This window comes from Hylobates moloch, unplaced genomic scaffold, assembly GCF_009828535.3.
Source record: "Hylobates moloch isolate HMO894 unplaced genomic scaffold, HMol_V3 SCAFFOLD_19, whole genome shotgun sequence".
Taxonomy (NCBI): domain Eukaryota; kingdom Metazoa; phylum Chordata; class Mammalia; order Primates; family Hylobatidae; genus Hylobates; species Hylobates moloch.
This window is the reverse complement of record NW_026652294.1, coordinates 20,416,247-20,422,357: the sequence shown is the minus strand read 5'-3', so window position 1 is coordinate 20,422,357 and position 6,111 is coordinate 20,416,247.

The following is a 6,111-nucleotide window of genomic DNA, read 5'->3' as shown; positions in this document are numbered from 1 at the left end:
TGCACATACACGCAGGCCTGCGGCTTGGGGGAGGCCTCTGTCTGGCGGGAAGGAGAGACACGCAGGCCACTCTGTCGGTCTTGGTCCTGGCGCAGCTCCTGACACGTGGACTTGTGCGTGTCACTGGCAGTGACGAGAGATGGGTTTCTGCAGCCTGAGGGTCTCCATAGAGGAAGTGGATCTTCAGCATCGTGGGGTGGGCTGGCTGTGGGAAGGGAGTGCCCACTGCAGGGAACACTGGAGGAAGTCCCAGAGGAGATGTGGGATTTGGAAGGAAACAGTGATAAGCCAGGTCTGCGGTCTGGTCTCGGCTTAGCCCTCAGCCAGCTGTGTGGCCTTGGGCAAGTCACAGACCCACTCTGGCCAGAGAGGATGAGGAAAGGTGCGTGGGCTCCAAGCTCCTGTGTTCTGCGCTTTCTCTTGCTCATGAAGACTTGGGTACCAGCCCATAAAAAAGAGGCTAAATGTATTCTAGGTCCCACCTGTAGCGTGGACTGGGGCTGAGAGGGACCCAGAAGCTAAAGATCTGGCTCGTAAGGGCAATCTAAAACTAAAACCATTTATTATGACAATTTCACCTGAAGTAGTGAGCTCCCTGTCACTGGAAGTGTGTAAGCGAAAACTGGGGAACAATGTGGCTGAGGTTAGAGTGAATAACATTTGGGCTCCCAGCAATTGATTGATCAATGGACTGATTCATTCCTTCACTCACTCACTTTCTTGAACCTCTGACATGTGCCTGTCATGGCCAGGAGCTTTTATAGTCATTTGATTTGAATTCATCCTGGGGTTCCTAGCCCTGCCCTTGAGAAGTGGAGTCTACCCATGGTGGTAGTGGGCCGTGCACATCAGAGGCATCTGTTTACCTGGCAGCTCCTACCCCTGCCTGCCCAATCCTGATGGGGCCTTCCCTTCTCCCCTAAATCCCCAGTGTTCTCAGTTTCCGGGGTGCAAGAGAAGGTTCTGGCTGGGAGGAGGAAGAGACAGCTCCACCAGGAGATGGACATCAGAAGTCAGCTGGAGAGCCCAGTGCATGCAGCATCCTGGCAGCTACCAACAGCTGGTCTGTGCCATGGATTGCTGCAGGCACTTCCCAGGCCTGGGTGCCCATTTCCTGGGTGCCATCCCATGCAGCAGCCCAGCAAAGTCTGAGGGCCTTCCAGGGGCCCAGTGGGCTTTTTCAAGGTCTTAAAATTGCCAGGCTAAAATGGCATTCTTCCAGAAACCCCTTTGCTGGAGAGAAAGCATTCTTTTCTTCATGCCTTTCCACTGCACTGTTGGCCGTAATACAGATGTGATGTCTGGTGCTCAAGCAGCCATGTTGAGCCATGAGGTGAAAGCCAAATGTTGAGGATTATGGAGCAAGATGGAAGGCAGGGTCCCCAATGCCTGGGCTGCCTCGTTCAGGAGCTTTCACGGAAGAAAGAAAGAAACTTCTTTCTGTTTGAGCTACTCTGGTTTTGAGTTTTCTGTCCCTTGCAACTGAACCTAATCCTAATAGATAGCCCCGTTTACTTTGGGAGAGAGAGGACATGGCTGCTGGGCTGGTCCTTTTCTCTCCTACCCTCCTCAGGCACTCAGCTTCACCTTGGGAACTCTTAGGAACTCTCCTCTGTTCACTCAGATCCTCATTTCCCCAAGGTGTCTTCTTGGTCCCAGCCCTCAGCCTTCAACCAGAGCGTGGAGCTGTAGCTTTCTTTGGACAGCAATTTCTGCTTTTGTAAAATAATAAAATATGAAACATTTACTGCTACTAAAGTAAACTATCCGTGAACTCCTAGTACACATAACACTATTTTTGAGGGATGAAGGAGATAACAGACAGGACAGTGACAGCACGCAGGCTTAGGGAGGGCACGCAGCTGCTGGTGGCTGGGTCCAAGCTCCATCTTCTCCTCCTGTGCTGACACCACGTCTGGTGTGTTTCCAGTATTTTAAAGTGTCAGCCCCGGAACCCCAGAACCCCAACACCTGTCCATGTACTTGGGTGGCAGCCTTGACCCGGCCACATTGTTACTGATGATCCTGGGGAAGTCCCTGCTTCTCCCCAGTCTCAGAGGAGCTATGACTCACCCCTATGCTGCCTTCAGGTGTCCATGCAAGTGACACCCATCCTGTCCAACCTGCCCCTGCCGCAAGCCCCCCTTTCTCACTCTGCTCTGTTGATCTCTGTAGCACCTGGCCTCATCTGGCTCACTCCACGTGTACGTCTCTCCTCATCTCCCTTCTCCATTCCCCATGGAAACTCCACCTGGAGTTACCTTGTTCACTACTCTGTCCTCAGAGCCTGGAACAGTGCCTTGTACCTAGTAGGCACTCAACAAGCCTGTCAAATGAAGGAACATACAAATCTGTTATTGGAGCAATCAAGTATGTTGGCTCCAAGTCACAGCCTGCCTGGCTGGTCTTCATCACACACACTATGGTGTGGCTGGAAAATGCAAGACTCTAAGTGTGTCACTAACTACAGATAAAATATTTCAACTTCTTGGCAAGCTCCACACTTAGCACGCCCTCTTTCTTGATTGGGAAATCCTGGAGGGTTGGGATCATGTTTAATTCACCTTCGAAGTCTATCTAGCCGTTATCTCTCTCCATGTCTATACTTCTTCATCTACCCACCTGTCCATTCACCTACCTGCCCACCCACCCATCTGCCCATACACCCACCCATCTGCCCATTTATCCACCCATCTGCCCATTTTTCCATCCATCCATCCATCCATCCATCCGTCCGTCCGTCCGTCCATCCATCCATCCATCCATCCACCCGCCCATCCACCCACCCATCTACCTATCCGTCCGTCCATCCATCCATCCACCTGTCCACCTGCTCATCCATCCATCCATCCATCCATCCATCCACCCATCCATCCATCCTCTTTCTTCCTCCCTTTTCTATTTTTCATCCTCACTTACTCCCAGGCTCTGTTGTTGTCACCTTGTTCTATTACCTCTGAGGAGCTTGGTGCCACAGAGGAGACAACACATCAGATCCTCATTCATTGCTCACTCTGTGTGACCTTACGGAACTACTGCACAGGTTAGAGACATGAGGATTGAGCACTGCCCCTGGCACATATTTGGTCTTTGGTCAATGGTAGGAGCTGTCATCTTTTTCCTCTCAGCATCCTGAAACTGGCTGATCACAGCATCGTGGACTAAAGATGGAAACAATGGAAAGAATGAACACAAAATCATAGAGGGATTAAGAGCTCAGCTGCGGTCAATGTGTGCGTGCATACTCAGGCACTGTCCCGTTACTCTACTCAATTAAGCTGATGATACTTGTGATGTGGGGCAAGTGAGCCCCAAATTAGGGCTTACCCCAGGAAGCTTCTTGGCTTTGCTCAGGAAAGAATCCAAGAGTGAGCTGATGGGGGAAGAAAACATCTCTACTGAAATGGCAGTGTTACAGTTCCAAGACTGCTCCTGCAGAGCAGGGCTACTCCATGGTCAGCGTGCTGAGGGTAGCAGCTCAGGAGCAATTATGCAGTCATATTTATACCCACTTAATTATATGCAAATTAAGGGACAAATTATGCAGAAGTTTCTAGATAAAGGGCAGTAACTTCCAGGTCATGGGTCGTTGCCATGGAAAGGGGTGGTAATGTCTGGGTGTTGCCATGGCAACGGTAAAGTGACAAGGCAAACTGGTGGGTGTGTCTTATGGAGAGGTACTTTGCCTCTTCCCTGTTTTAGCTAGTCCTCAATCTGGTCCAGTGTCGAGTCCTGCCTCCTGCCTCACTTCCAGTCCTTCTGTTACAGAAGAAGAAACACGGGAAACAAGGGCTCAGCAAGGTTCACCCCCACCACCGGCTTCCCGGTACACAGTTATTTCTCCTGTAAATGTGGTAAACGACCAAGTCTACAGTCCCCCTGTGGGGAGATTCACGGCGCAGACTCCAGGTGTAACGTCAGGTCTTCCTTCATTGAGGGAGGTCTGGGTTTGCAAACTAACTCGGGTCTGGGACTGGGGGAGGGACTGCGTGCCTCTGTCCGGGGGACAGTGGGGGAGGGGGTCTCAAGTCAGGCCCCTGTTTACCAAACCCAGGCCTTTCTGGTTGTAAAAGCCACAGGTCCTTGTAGGGTCCCATCCATTTTTGCCCTTGGGAACTTGTGATCCATTAGATCCACCAATCTCTGTTGGTCAGGCTGTTGGGACAGCAACCTGGTCTTGTGCCTGTTTTTTCTTTTTAAATTATTATTTTTTATTATACCTTAAGTTCTAGGGTACATGTGCAAAACGTGCAGGTTTGCTACATAGGTATACATGTGCCATGTTGGTTTGTTGCACCCATCAACTCATCATTTACATTAGGTATTTCTCCTAATGCTATCCCTCCCCCAGCCCCCCACCCCATGACAGGTCCTGGTGTGTGATGTTCCCCACCCTGTGTCAAAGTGTTCTCATTGTTCAGTTCCTACCTATGAGTGAGAACATACCGTGTTTGGTTTTCTGTCCTTGTGATAGTTTGCTGAGAATGATGGTTTCCAGCTTCATCCATGTCCCTGCAAAGGACATGAACTCATCCTTTTTTATGGCTGCATAGTATTCCATGGTATATATGTGCCACATTTTCTTAATCCAGTCTAACATTGATGGACATTTGGGTTGGTTCCAAGTCTTTGCTATTGTGAATAGTGCCACAGTAAACATACTTGTGCATGTGTCTTTGTAGTAGCATGATTTATAATCCTTTGGGTATATACCCAGTAATGGGATTGCTGGGTCAAATGGTATTTCTAGTTCTAGATCTTTGAGGAATCGCCACACTGTCTTCCACAATGGTTGAACTAATTTACACTGCCACCAACAGTGTAAAAGTGTTCCTATTTCTCCACATCCTCTCCAGTATCTGTTGTTTCCTGACTTTTTAATGATCACCATTCTAACTGGCGTGAGATGGTATCTCACTGTGATTTTGATTTGCATTTGTCTGATGACCAGTGATGATGAGCATTTTTTCATGTGTCTATTGGATGCGTAAATGTCTTCTTTTGAGAAGTGTCTGTTCATATCCTTTACTTTTTGATGGAGTTGTTTGTTTTTTTCTTGTAAATTTGCTTAAGTTCTTTGTGGATTCTAGATATTAGCCCTTTGTCAGGTGGGTAGATTGCAAAAATTTTCTCCCATTCTGTAGGTTGCCTATTCACTCCTATGGTAGTTTCTTTTGCTGTGCAGAAGCTCATTAGTTTAATTAGATCCCATTCGTCTATTTTGGCTTTTGTTGCCGTTGCTTTTGGTGGTTTAGTCATGAAGTCCTTGCCCATGCTTATGCCCTGAATGGTATTGCCTAGGGTTTCTTCTAGGGTTTTTAATGGTTTTATGTCTAACATTTAAGGCTTTAATTCATCTTGAATTAATTTTTGTATAAGGTGTAAGGAAGGGATCCAGTTTCAGCTTTCTACATATGGCTAGCCAGTTTTCCCAGCACCATTCATTAAATAGGGAATCCTTCCCCCATTTCTTGTTTTTGTCAGGTTTGTCAAAGATCAGATGGTTGTAGATGTGTGGTGTTATTTCTGAGGCCTCTGTTCTGTTCCATTGGTCTATATCTCTGTTTTGGTACCAGTACCGTGCTCTTTTGATTACTGTAGCCTTGTAGTGTAGTTTGAAGTCAGGTAGCATGATGCCTCCAGCTTTGTTCTTTTGGCTTAGGATTGTCTTGGCAATGTGGGCTCTTTTTTGGTTCCATATGAACTTTAAAGTAGTTTTTTCCAATACTGTGAAGAAAGTCATTGGTAGCTTGATAGGGATGACATTGAATCTATAAATTACCTTGGGCAGTATGGCCATTTTCACGATATTGATTCTTCCTATCCATGAGCATGGAATGTTCTTCCATTTGTTTGTGTCCTCTTTTATTTCGTTGAGCAGTGGTTTGTAGTTCTCCTTGAAGATGTCCTTCACATCCCTTGTAAGTTGAATTCCTAGGTATTTTATTCTTTTTGTCGCAATTGTGAATGGGAATTCACTCATGATTTCCCTGTTTGTCTGTTATTGGTATATAGCAATGCTTGTAATTTTTGCACATTGATTTTGTATCCTGAGACTTTGCTGAAGTTGCTTATCAGCTTAAGGAGATTTTGGGCTGAGACAATGGGGTT